This window comes from Salvelinus sp. IW2-2015, linkage group LG4p (assembly GCF_002910315.2).
Source record: "Salvelinus sp. IW2-2015 linkage group LG4p, ASM291031v2, whole genome shotgun sequence".
Lineage (NCBI taxonomy): Eukaryota > Metazoa > Chordata > Actinopteri > Salmoniformes > Salmonidae > Salvelinus > Salvelinus sp. IW2-2015.
The window spans coordinates 18,572,239-18,585,376 of record NC_036841.1 but is presented as its reverse complement, the minus strand read 5'-3'; the positions used below and the strand labels follow the sequence as shown (position 1 = coordinate 18,585,376).

The 13,138-nt window shown below is 41.3% G+C and overlaps 1 protein-coding gene across 2 annotated transcripts in view; it reads left to right on the top strand.

The window, feature by feature from the left end:
- The window catches only part of col4a3 (collagen, type IV, alpha 3), a 115,875-nt gene that overhangs the window by 28,215 nt on the left and 74,522 nt on the right, over positions 1-13,138 (top strand). The gene's annotated exons all lie outside the window — the stretch shown is intronic.

Sequence of the window (13,138 nt, the reverse complement as noted above, 5' to 3'; positions counted from 1 at the left end):
TCCAATAATCCAGAGGTCACAATCAGAGATTTCATGCAGTCCGTCTTGAAAACTTCCTCCAGAGAGCATGCTTCGGGTTTTGCATGTCCCAACAGCTACTCCTTCATCGCCCTGTTTTCCCTGAGTACACAGTCCATGTTTGAATAAAAGTTTTTTTACCTTGGCTGTGAGTGGCTTGTTCTCTCCATGGAGCGTGATCATTTCACTCTGACTAAACTCTAGGCTCCCCCTCAGCCCTCAGAGTGCACGGACTTGGAGCTTCGAAATGACCTATCRTCGCAAAATGTTGTCACCGCCAACAAAAGGAGCTGATCAAAAGAAGGGGAAAGGAAGTCAAAGGGACAATATTCGGTCTTAATTATCAATTTCCCCAGGAGATAAAGGAATGTTGCAAAAGACTGTATCCTGTACAGAAGAGTTGCAAAAGACTGTATCCATGCAACGGAGGAAGAGGGATAAGCGTGCCTTTCTCATTTATCAATCTGACTCCATTATTATGTGAATAAACGCAATAGGCCATGTGCGTCTCTGGGGGATCTAGCAAGATAGTGAATCATTGCATCACCGACTCATTTTGACTATAATGAATATGTGCCTATCTTGCAACATTATGCAATTATTAAGAGGCTGGATACAAAAAGCTAATCCTGGCAACCAATGATCTATCATTAATTTATTGAGGCAAGCAGCTCAGGGATGTCATGTTGGTAGCCAAGCATGTGCTATGTGTATAGTGTAATTAACAACTATCAATAGACCTACTAAATTATAGGCATATACTGTAGTCAATCAAAGAATTACTCTCTAAAACGAGGAATGCATTTACTAAATAAAAAAATATATATATATATTAGTCACAAAATAATTGACACTCAAGCCATTACAGTGTACATGAAACACATGTTACATTACAGAATAACATGGTTGTCTTATTTAGTTGATAGTAATTTACTATGTTACACATCTTTAGTTTAGAATAACATCTAAGAGAAAAATACATGTGTGTCTGATACGCACAGGAGCTTAGTAGCAAGTTCGCAAAGTATGAGTGAGTTTACTGCCCTTAAACCAAATTCAAGTGTGAACACCTGAATGAACAACCTGAATTAACATTTCGTAGCACTTTGCTAGTGAATCAAAAGGCAGGAAAACACACCCAGACTCTAATCTAATCAACGGAATTTGAATGGTATGACCAGACAACAGGAATGTGCCTAATAACCAGTCAACCTAACATACAATTTCAATTCAGTCACTTTAAAAATAAATCAACCAGAAAACACACAATGCAATAAGACTTATCAAAATGGGCAGCTCTTTATAAGCTCTTGAAACAAAGCAAATTACAACAATTTAATTCACATAGTTACATTCATTTGGTCAATTCAAGTTTTCATCAGGTGTCACATTTCAGTGACCGCAGGACTTCTGTGGGAACGTCTCAACCTGGAGATTGCAACGGCGAAGGTGTGGCTTTCTCCTGTGAGATGAAAATATACAGCCGTCCATCTTGACAATGCCAAATTGATTCAGAATGCCAGGCTGGCATCAGCAAGTCGCATCTTCATCACATCTTCATAATTTTTTGACTACAAAAAAATTCAATCTCTCTCCTCTCTCTCTCTCCTCTCTCTCTCTCTTGTCTAAAACTTTCTATAGTTCAATATGTTTGTTGTTTGTTTGTCTTTGTCTACAGTAGATCTATGTTTACAACAAGCAATGGGAAGATATCAGATATTGGGGAATAACATCTTGTTAGGGGTACATTTTGTACTGTAGTGAAGCCTATAGTAATCCAATTTCTCTTTCATAATAATGTGAAACGTCAATTACTATGGAAATGTGGGGGGATTTCTTTTTCTATGAATATTATGTTTAATGCAATTATGATGTTCATACTTGTCACGTTCCTGACCTGTTTTTCCTTTTTCTTGTATGTATTTAGTTGGTCAGGGCGTGAGTTGGGGTGGGTTGTCTATGTGTTATTTTTCTATGTCGGGTTGTTTGTGTTCGGCCGGGTATGATTCTCAATCAGAGGCAGCTGTATATCGTTGTCCCTGATTGAGAATCATACTTAGGCAGCCGGGGTTCACGTGTGTGTTTGTGGGTGGTTGTATCTCGTGTTAGTGTTCGTGCCACACAGGACTGTTTTCGGTTTTGTCACGTTTGTTGTTTTTGTATTTGTAAGTGTTCTGGATTGTTTCGTTATAATAAATCATCATGAACGCAAATCACTCCGCATATTGGTCTGATCCTTCTCGCCTCTCCTCGTCCGAGGAGGAGGAAGACGACAGCCGTTACAATACTATAGATTACAATTATCGTCCTGCATATTAAGGTTATACTCACTTCATGTTACACACATAGACACTCAACCATGCAAAACTGGCCAGGTCGTTATCTATTCAGACATCACACACACTTGACTCTTTATAATCTCATTTAAACTCCATACGCACTTTTTATTTAACTAGTCAAGTCAGTTAAGAACAAATTCTTATTTACGATGTGTTACAGCCTGGGTTCAAACCAGGGACTGTAATGACGGCCGCAATGAGATGCGGTGCTTAGACCGCTGCGTGACTCGGGAGAAACTTGTTTGAAAAGCTTCCATTAAAGAACACCCTCTGTGTTCTGTTAGCCAAGTAACTCTTTATCCACATTATAGCAGGGGGTGTAAAGCCATAACTTTTACGTTTTTTCCAGCAGCAGACTATGATCGATAATGTCAAAAGCTGCACTGAAGTCTCACAAGAAAGCCCCCACAATCATTTTATCATCAGTTTCTCTCAGCCAATCGTCAGTGCTGTGCTTGTTGAGTGTCCTTCCCTATAAGCGTGCTGAAAGTCTGTTGTCATTTTGTTTACCGTGAAATAGCGTTGTATCTGGTCAAACACATATTTTTCCAGAAGTTTACTAAGGGTTGGTAACAGGCTGATTGATCGGCTCTTTGACTATTCTTGGGTAGCGGTATGACTTTAGCTTCCCTACAGGCCTGAGGGCACACACTTTCTAGTAGGCTTAAATTGAAGATATGGAAAATAGGAGTGGCAATATCGTCCGCTATTATCCTCAGTCATTTTTTATCCAGATTGTCAGACCCTGGTGGCTTGTCATTGTTTATAGACAACAACAACAAAAAATCACTTCTTCCACACTGACTTTACAGAATTCAAATGTACGATTATTGTCTTTCATAATTTGGTCAGATGTATTTGGATRTGTAGTGTCAGCGTTTGTTGCTGGCATGTCATACCTGTGTTTTGTGATGAATGAGCCATCTGATTCAATGAATGATGGAGCCCGAGTTAGCCTTTTTTCATTTAAGGCGCTCCAAAGCTTTTTACTATCATTCTTTATGTAATTTATTTTTGTTTCATAGTATAGTTTTTTTATTTAGTTTGGTAACATGATTTCTTAATTTACAGTACGTTTGCCAGTCAGTTGGGCTGCCAGGYTTATTTGCCATACCTTTTGCCTCATCCCTCTCAACCATACAATTTTTCAATTCTTCATCACTCCAAGGGGATTTAACCGTTTTTAGTCATTTTCTTAATGGCTGCGTGCTTATTATTAACTGGAATAAGCAATTTCATAAATTTGTCAAGTGCAGCATTTGGTTGCTCCTCATTACACACCACAGACCTGCAAATAGTCTTCACATCAAGATATGAATCAAAACAAAACCTCTTATACACTATATTAGGCCCAGCCTTTGAAACTTTGGTTTTCCTTGATATGGCTACTATATTGTGATCACTACATCCAATGGATCTGGATACTGCTTTAAAGCAGTATCATTATATGTTGATGATTTCATTCCTGTGCTGTTTGTAAGGTTGCAGGCACTAGTTACAGTTTGAAGAAAATATACTTCTCCGTTGATATCACATACATTATCAAGCATTTCACACATTGTCGCGATCGTTATAAGGAGTGGACCAAAATGCAGCGTGGTATGTTTCCATCCTTTATTTTGGAATAGAAAACTAAAAGGAACAAAAGAACAAAATGAACAAACGAAACGTGAAGCTAAATAGTAATGCTCACAGGCAACTATACATAGACAAGATCCTACAAAGCACAAAGGGGAAAAGGCTGCCTAAATATGATCCCCAATCAGAGACAACGATAAACAGCTGCCTCTGATTGGGAACCATAACAGGCCAACATCGACATATAAACACCTAGATGACCCACCCTAAATCACACCCCGACCTAACCAACATAGAGAACAAAAGCTCTCTATGGTCAGGGCGTGACACACATATTATTCCATATCCCATCAATTTAATTGTCCTCATCACTTCCAATCCCCCGTATATTGTTTTGCATCACTACCGTTAAAAAGTTTGGAGCCACTTAGAAATGTCCTTGTTATTGAAAGAAAAGCAGCTTTTTTGTCCATTAAATCAACATCAAATTGATCAGAAATACAGTGTAGACATTGTTCATGTTGTAAATGACTATTGTAGCTGGAAAGGGCTGATTTYTWATGAATATCTACATAGGCATACATTAGAGTGTCTAGTTTGAGAAACAGATGCCTCACAAGTCCTCAACTGGCAGCTTCATTAAATAGTATCCGCAAAACACCAGTCTCAACGTCAACAGTGAAGAGGCGACTCCGGGATGCTGGCCTTCTAGGCAGAGTTCCTCTGTCTTTTGCCCATCTTATTCTTTTCGGTTAATTGGCCAGTCTGAGCTATGGCTTTTTCTTTGCAACCCTGCCTAGAAGGCCAGCATCCGGAGTTGCATCTTCACTATTGAGACTGGTGTTTTGCGGGTACTATTAAATGAGGCTGCCAGTTGAGGACTTGTGAGGCATCTGTTTCTCAAAGTAGACAATCTAATGAACTTGTCGTCTTGCTCAGTTGTGCACCGGGGCCTCCCACTCCTCTTTCTATTCTGGTTAGAGCCAGTTTGCGCTGATCTGTGAAGGGAGTAGTACACAGCRTTGTATGAGATCTTCAGTTTCTTGGCAATTTCTCGCATGGAATAGCCTTAATTTCTCAGAACAAGAATAGACTGATGAGTTTCACAATATAGTGCTTTGTTKCTGGACATTTTGAGCTTGTAACKTAACCCACAAATGCTAATGCACCAGATACTCAACTAGTCTAAAGAAGACTCGTTTTATTCTTTCTTTAATGAGGACAACAGTTTTTCAGCTGTGCTAACATAATTGCAAAAGAGTTTTCTAATGATCAATTAGCCTTTTAAAATTCTAAACTTGGATTAGCTAACACAACGTGACATTGGAACACAGGAGTGATGGTTGCTGATAATGGGCCTCTGTACGCCTATGTAGATATTCCATTAAAAATGATCTGTTTCCAGCTACAATAGTAATTTACAACATTAACAATGCCTAAACTGTATTTCTGATCAATTTGATGTTATTTTAATGGACAAAAAAATGCTTTTCTTTCAAAAACAAGGACATTTCTACGTGACCCTAAACTTTTGGTATACAGTTGAAGTCGGAAGTTTACATACACCTTAGCCAAATACATTTAAACTCAGTTTTTCACAATTCCTGACATTTAATCCTATTAAATATTCCCTGTCTTAGGTCAGTTAGGATCACCACTTTATTTTAAGAATGTGAAATGTCAGAATAATAGTAGAGTGAATGATTTCTTTCAGCTTTTATTTCTTTCATCACATTCCCAGTGGGTCAGAAGTTTACATACACTCAATTAGTATTTGGTAGCATTGCCTTTCAATTGTTTAACTTGGATCAAACATTTCGGGTAGCCTTCCACAAGCTTCCCACAATACGTTGGGTGAATTTTGGCCCATTCCTCCTGACACAGCTGGTGTAACTGAGTCAGGTTTGTAGGCCTCCTTGCTCGAGACACGCTTTTTCAGTGCTGCCCACACATTTTCTATAGTATTGAGGTCAGGGCTTTGTGATGGCCACTCCAATACCTTGATTTTGTTGTCCTTAAGCCATTTTGCCACAACTTTGGAAGTATGCTTGGGGTCATTGTCCATTTGGAAGTCCCATTTGCGACCAAGCTTTAACTTCCTGACCGATGTCTTGAGATGTTGATTCAATATATAACCACATATTTTTCATGCCTCATGATGCCATCTATTTTGTGAAGTGCACTAGTCCCTCCTGCAGCAAAGCACCCCCACAATATGATGCTGCCACCCCCGTGCTTCACGGTTGGGATGGTGTCATCGGCTTGCAAGCCTCCCCCTTTTTCCTCCAAACATAATGATGGTCATTATGGCCAAACAGTTCTACATTTCTCCAAAAAGTACGATCTTTGTCCTCATGTGCAGTTGCAAACTGTAGTCTGCCTTTTTTATGGCGGTTTTGGAGCAGTGGCTTCTTCCTTGCTGAGCAGCCTTTCAGGTTATGTCGATATAGGACTCGTTTTACTGTGGATATAGATCATTTTGTACCTGTTTCCTCCAGCATCTTCACAAGGTCCTTTGCTGTTGTTCTGGGATTGATTTGCACTTTTCGCACCAAAGTACGTTCATTCTAAGAGACAGAACCCGTCTCCTTCCTGAGCGGTATGACGGCTGCGTTGTCCCATGGTGTTTATACTTGCGTACTATTATTTGAACAGATGAACGTGGTACTTTCAGGCGTTTGGAAAGGATGAACCAGACTTGTGGAGGTCTACACTTGGCTGATTTCTTTAGATTTTCCCATGATGTCATGCAAAGAGGCACTGAGTTTGAAGGTAGGCCTGGAAATACATCCCACAGGTACACCTCAAATTGACTCAAATTATGTAAGAAAAATGGCAAACAATTATTGTGATTCTCCTATATTATCCCTTATAGCTTTACCCCCTTGCAACAGATATGGGATACACACACACACACACACACACACACACACACACACACACACACACACACACACACACACACACACACACACACCACACACACACACACACACACACACACCACACACACACACACACACACACACTCACTCAACCCCTTTCCCCACAATCAACATAAGCTCAGATGCTCAACGGTTGTTACATACCAGAGCCCAACTCAAGACAGGACCTGATTGGATGCATATACAGTTAAATCTGTTTGAGAAAGCATGCAAGATTGAGCAAAACTTGGCAAAAATGTTAGATTTGATTAACCATTGTCAAGTCCTAGGTGATGGAGATCAGATCCACCCCCTTCCCCTGAAACACACACACGCTGATCCCCAGTTGTGACCATATTCCCAAGCATCTTTGTGCAGTCAGACCTTTGATTATTTTGTGCCACCAGGGCCTCTCTGATTGTCGGAGTGTGACCCCCCTCCACATGGATTACTGCAGCCAGTGTTGCCAGCACTGCCACTACCTGGGTGGGGGTACCCCACCAGAATCCCCACCGGCTAGGTACAAGGTCGTCAAGGTTCTCATTTGCAGCTTTGAGAATTTCCTTGTATTTTATGCTTTCTCATCAGGGGGCTCTGGCTTTGTAGGTCCAACCCTGCCAGGCAGGCTCAGAATCTTGAGGGGGCAGTGCTACTCTGACCACATGTATCTTTCTGTTTTGGCTGCATTTAGGCAGCTTACAGCAGGCCCATGAAACAGATAGGGACTTCTCTTTATTGTATGGGTCGTTCAGGTGGGTGTCTAGGGTATAGGGTTCCATCATGATAGGACAATAAATAAATACATTAGATGTATAATTTATTTTAAAATGTAGTTCCATCGTGATAGGACAATGAATAAATTAGATTATTTTAAAATGCATATCCCTCATCTGCACAACATTTAAAGCTCTCTCTCATAACCTCTGCTCACAGACAAACATTGGTCCGGGTATATGCAACCATTTCCTTTCTCACTCACTTAACATCACACTTTTCCAAACACCGAAAAACACACACCACATCTTYCATCACAATACATCCACACACACCAACATTCTGTATKCTGTGTTTTTATCCCCACCATGTGGATTGAGTACTTTTGTGTTCCAATTAGTTATATTTGAAGATGTGTTATTTTGCTATTTATCCTTTCTTCTAATGCCGTCTTATCCATTTATAAAATACTATAAATGGAAAGTTGGATACTAATTATTTCACAACATTCCCTTGAAAGGTACAGTGTAGTTGTACTTTATTTATTTAACTATTTTTATTTTTATTTTTTCAATCTATTTATTTTATTATTACAATCCCTACCATGGCTAGTATTGGGTGTTCCATTATTTGCCGACTCTGAGAACTTTGTAATTTTTAGAATAGCCATGGAATAGTCTTTGTGTCTTGGAACATTTGGTTGGTTGTCAATATGCAGTTTATCAACTACGAGAGCTACACGCTTGCCTTTTAATCTATTCTCCTTGAAGATTGGATACAGAGCTTTGCACCGTTCTGCAATCTCCCTCGGGAACTGATGAACTTCATGCTTATTTTCATGCCGGCGAGTCTTTTACCCAGGCTTTTAACCATTACTTTATCCTTAAAGAAAGCAAATTTGGCAACGATTGGACGCTCATATCTCTGTCCTCTTTGTCCGAAACTGAGTACACGTTCGAGTTGGATTTTATCGACAGCATCGAGTGTGATTTGAAGCGCTGTAAGAAAGAATTCCTTCACTATGTTTTTGGGAACTTCTCTTTCTCTTTCTTGGATACCCGTAAGTACTAGATTTTCTCTCATAGATCTAGTCTGTATGTCTAGTAAGGCTTCTCTCAGAAAGATGTCCTCCTAGTTCATTAACGTCCATTTCAATCTTATTGACTGTTCATTTAGCGTGTTTGTTTCTTTCTCCATTATCGCTGCTCTTTCGTCACTCGTTTCAAGGCTCGCCTTCAACTCCTTTATATCCTTACTGACTAATTCAAGTATGCCCAGTTTGTCACTTATTGAATTTTACAGATCACTTTCCACACTTAAATTGTTTGTATCCGTGGATCCGGGGAAAAGAAACATCCTCTCACTGTCAACTGCGTTGTATAAATATTTGTATGAACATAACAAGATTCAACAACTGAGACAAACTGAACAAGTTCCACAGACATGTGACTAACAGAAACGGAATAATGTGTCACTGAACAAAGGGGGGGGGGGGGGGTGAGTCAAAATCAAAAGTAACAGTCTGTATCTGTTGTGGCCACCAGCTGCATTAAGTAGTGCAGTGCATCTCCTCCTCAGGGACCAGATTTGCCCGTTCTTGCTGTGAGATGTTACCCCACTCTTCCACCAAGGCACCTGCAAGTTTCCGGACATTTCTGGGGGGAATGACCATAGCCCTCACCCTCCGATCCAACAAGTTCCAGACGTGCTCAATGGGATCCAGGCTATTCGCTGGCCAAAATAGGACCGCTTGTGTTGCGTCAATCTTTCCTCCGTTAGCGCTAGGACAAATGTAGCCTACATTTTTCCGGTTTGGATGATTGTGTTATGCTATAGATACTTTTGTGAATATCTGAACATTGCATCCAAAAATAACACATTCTGGACATAACTTTGTAACTACTGTGTTTGTGTAAATAGTTTCTGAAAAAAGTGTGACCAGCTCATTGTTGCATCATTCGAAACTGTCCGGTCTAAATAAGCATTCTAATCACACGGGTGTGATCACACCACTGTAGAACGATCACACCCGTGTGATGGTACGTGTGAAAGGGTTAACATTCTCAGTTGATTTGTAGGTTTACAATTCCCGAGACTTATGGCCTGATTTATAATCACGCCATGCACACTCTTATTCCCCCTCTTGTTGTACAACTGATAATGACATTTCATCTGCAGCTTTTGACTTTCTCCCTTTCCTCCTTTGGGTTCCAAAGAGTGATATCACAAGACTTGAAAACAAAAAGAAAACACAAAACATAACAAGTATTAATAATGCGTTAAGCTATGCATGATTTATATATAGCAAACCAGCACTGTATACACGTTTCAACATCAACGCCTTCAGAAGGTGATATCCCAGCAACACTAAAAAGGTACCACTAACACTGCCCATGATGCATACTTCAAGATACCCCTCGTTTGCGCCGTAGTCCAGTTCCATGCTATTACTACCACTACTACCGCTKCTTCAGTTGCTGTCCCTACCTCGACTGCCTTGATGAATAACTATTGCATTGAATCTGTCCCCTGCTCCTGATCTCCTATTGCCTTTGTGGTTCACCGATAGATCTAGGACTGAATCTTTCAGACTCTCCCTACCTGTCTCCCAACTCCTACCTGTTTTTTTAGCCACCAACATCTCCAATAATATCCTATGTTCTGCTACAGTGACAGTGAGTATCTGTGGATAATACTTCCCTGTGCTCAGGTTAGGAACACATCTCTCATCCCATGGCCGAGCTACACCCCACCCCTTTGTGGACACCCTCGTTACAGTGTAAACTTTGGGTCCTAACAGTTAATAAGCAGCAATCTTCTGACACTTTCCTTTTACCGTCACTCGGTCCCAATCTTCTGGGAGACATGTCAAGTATTTGCTTCTGGTTAGGAATGGGGGAGAGATTAGTGGCTTTGGAAGAGTATCCAACTGTACAAAACTCTGAGTCACATGTTTCTTAATCATACTCTGCAACTGGATCTTGGACTTCCTGACGGGCCGCCCTCCAGRTGGTAAGGGTAGGTAACAACACATCTGCCACGCGTGATCCTCGACACCCTCAAGGGTGCTTTCTCAGTCACCTCCTGTACTCCCTGTTCACCCACGACTGCGTGGCCATGCACAACTCCAACAGCATCATTAAGTTTGCTGATGACACAACAGTGGTAGGCCTGATCACCGACAACGATGAGACAGCCTATAGGGAGGAGGTCAGAGACCTGGCAGTGTGGTGCCAGGACAACAACCTCTCCCTCAACGTGAGCAAGACAAAGGAGCTGATCTTGGACTACAGGAAAAGGAGGGCTGAACACGCCCCTATTCACATCGACGAGGCTGTAGTGAAGTGGGTCGAGAGTTTCAAGCTCCTTTGTGGCCACATCACCAACAAGCTATCATGGTCCAAACACACCAAGACAGTAGTGACGAGGGCACAACAAAGCCTATTCCCCATCAGGAAAATTAAGAGATTTGGCATGGGTCCTCAGATCCTCAAAAAGTTCTACAGCTGCACCATCGAGAGCATCCTGACTGATTGCATCATTGCCTGGATGATGTTGTTGATCTGAGCCATGACCAGCGTTTCAAAGCACTTCATGGCTTCCGATGTGAGTGCTAMGGGGCGGTAGTAATTTAGGCTGGTTACCTTCACTTTCTTGGGCACAGAAAAACAGTCTTGTAGCTTAGCATCCGCGTCATCTGATCCCTTCCGCATTGAGCGAGTTACTGGTACTTCCTGCTTTAGTTTTTGCTTGTAAGCAGGCATCAGGAGGATAGAATTGTGGTCAGATTTGGCAAATGGAGGGCGAGGGAGAGCTTTGTATGTGTCTCTGTGTGGGGAGTGAAGGTGGTCTAGAGTTTTTTTYCCCTCTGGTTGCACATGTGACATGCTGGTAGAAATGAGGTCAAACGGGTTTAAGTTTACCTGCATTAAAGTCCCCGGCCCACTAGGAGCACCGCTTCTGGGTGAGCATTTTCTTGTTTGCTCTTGGCCTTATACAGCTTGTTGAGTGTGGCATTGATTTGTGGTGGTAAGCAGACAGCTACGGAAAATATAGATGAAAACTATCTCTTGGTAGATAGTGTGGTCTACAGAATATCATGAGGTACTCTACTTCAGGCGAGCAATACCTCGAGACTTCCTTAATATTAGAAATTGCGCACCAGCTGTTATTGACAAATAGACACACACCACCACCCCTTGTCTTACCAGATGTAGCTGTTCTGTCCTGCCAATGCACGGAAAACCCAGCCAGCTGTATATTATCTGTGTCGTCATTCAGCCACGACTCGGTGAAACACAAGATATTACAGTGTTTTGCCGTAGTAGCCTATTCTCTATGAGTAGGGCAGAGCGTAAAGTAGAGCATAAACAAATGTGCAGAACGTGATCCTCACAGGACCCCAGTGTCCAGTCTGGAGCGTGAAGTCAAGAGCTCTCCTGGTCTACTGCATAACAACCTAGTGGTGCCAAAAGCCCTGGTCTGCTCTAGAAATCCTAGGTAAAATGTGATCACCAGAACGGGCCATTTTTTGGGGGGTTTTGACGTTTTGGCCTCTAAAATGTGTTTATTATGATCAAGTTCAATTCCCAGGGTAATTTTAAAACAAAAGTTTGTTACATACAGTATCAAGATATTTAATTAATTTGTGATCCATTCTGACTACTACATTTGTCGTCACACAGGACCACGTGCTGACACAGACCAATCACACACAGGCAAAGACACATACATCCAAACCAATGATACACACACTCTACACACACGTACACATGGATTTTGTATTGTAGATATGTTGTAGTAGAGTAGTGGCCTTAGGGCACACACTTAATGTGTTGTGAAAAATGTTATGAAATGTAATACCATTTTTTATTGTATATAACTGCCTGTAATGTTGCTGGACCCAAGGAAGAGTTCCTGCCTCCCTGGCAGCAACTAATGGGGATCCTTAATAAATACAAATACAAAAAATCACCGGCCAGCAGGCTACGAGGAGATTCTCATGCACGCTCTTTGCCAGTTGACTCGCTGAGGCAGGATTAAAACGTCTACATCGACCAAGATCCTTTGCTAGTTACAGCCACTTTCGCCATGATCCTTAGCGATTTTTTTTGGTGTCATTCAGCAATATGGCACATTTCAAATTCAAATAAATCCGGCTTCATGCGCCATTGAGAGTTTTCCATAAGTATACGTGGATGAATTCAGTGCTATAACTATCTACTAGTTTAAATGTCTATGGATACGCACATGCAGAGAATCTTCAGGACACTTAGCACTCAGAAAAAAAGGTCTGTGAAAAGTCGGATCTGAAGCCACTCCGTATTCATAAAGATTCTTGGAGTAGAAGTGCTGATTTAGGATCAGGTCCCCCTGTCCATGTTATCTTATTAATTATGATCTTAAAGGCAAAAATTATACAGGGTTACCTAGTGGTTAGAGAAGTAGGCCAGCAACCAGGGCGTTGCGAGATTGAATCCCAGTTCAGATGGTAAAATCTGGGTCACTGACATCGTTCTAGATACCATCACCTGCTATGGTGCCCTTGAGCAAGGCATCCAATAA